Here is a 577-nt window from a genome sequence, read left to right on the forward strand (position 1 = left end):
CTTCCCCCTGCAGCCCTGAGGACATGTGAATCATTGCAGCTCACCCGATCTAACTTTTAAAAATAGATTGTTCCTGGAGTTCTGATTTAGCTGCAGCCAGATCAGTTACAACACTTTGCATTGCTTTTCAGAGTGAGGGGTGTAACTGCAAGGGGCACAAATGGAGTCACTGCCACCACCCCAACCTATGAGATCCGAGCGCCCAGTGGAACATCCACTTCCTATTATTCATGGGTTGTGTGCATTTCGCCCAGCATGACGTCTCTTTTCATACTTCCTTTCTTCTGTCTGAGCCTCTATAAGCCCTGTGAAGAATCCTCCTCCCAGGTTTAGAAACTTGTTTGTTTTAACACCATGAAAGCTACCAGAGTTGGTCTAGGACACTGGAATGCTGGTGTATTATATGAGTCCCCTGTTCAGGTTGTACACCAGGACTAGTCTGGATCACTAGTCTGATTACTCCTGTTACCATTTCCCCAAGTGACAAGTAGCTGTCCCCTTAGGAGAAGCTGTTCTGCAGAGATCATAACTAGTAAATTCGATCACAAGACTATGCTAACTAGGAACAGCACTGCTG

Source organism: Nanorana parkeri, unplaced genomic scaffold, assembly GCF_000935625.1.
Source record: "Nanorana parkeri isolate BGI_ZX_2015 unplaced genomic scaffold, ASM93562v1 scaffold2226, whole genome shotgun sequence".
Taxonomy (NCBI): Eukaryota; Metazoa; Chordata; class Amphibia; order Anura; family Dicroglossidae; genus Nanorana; species Nanorana parkeri.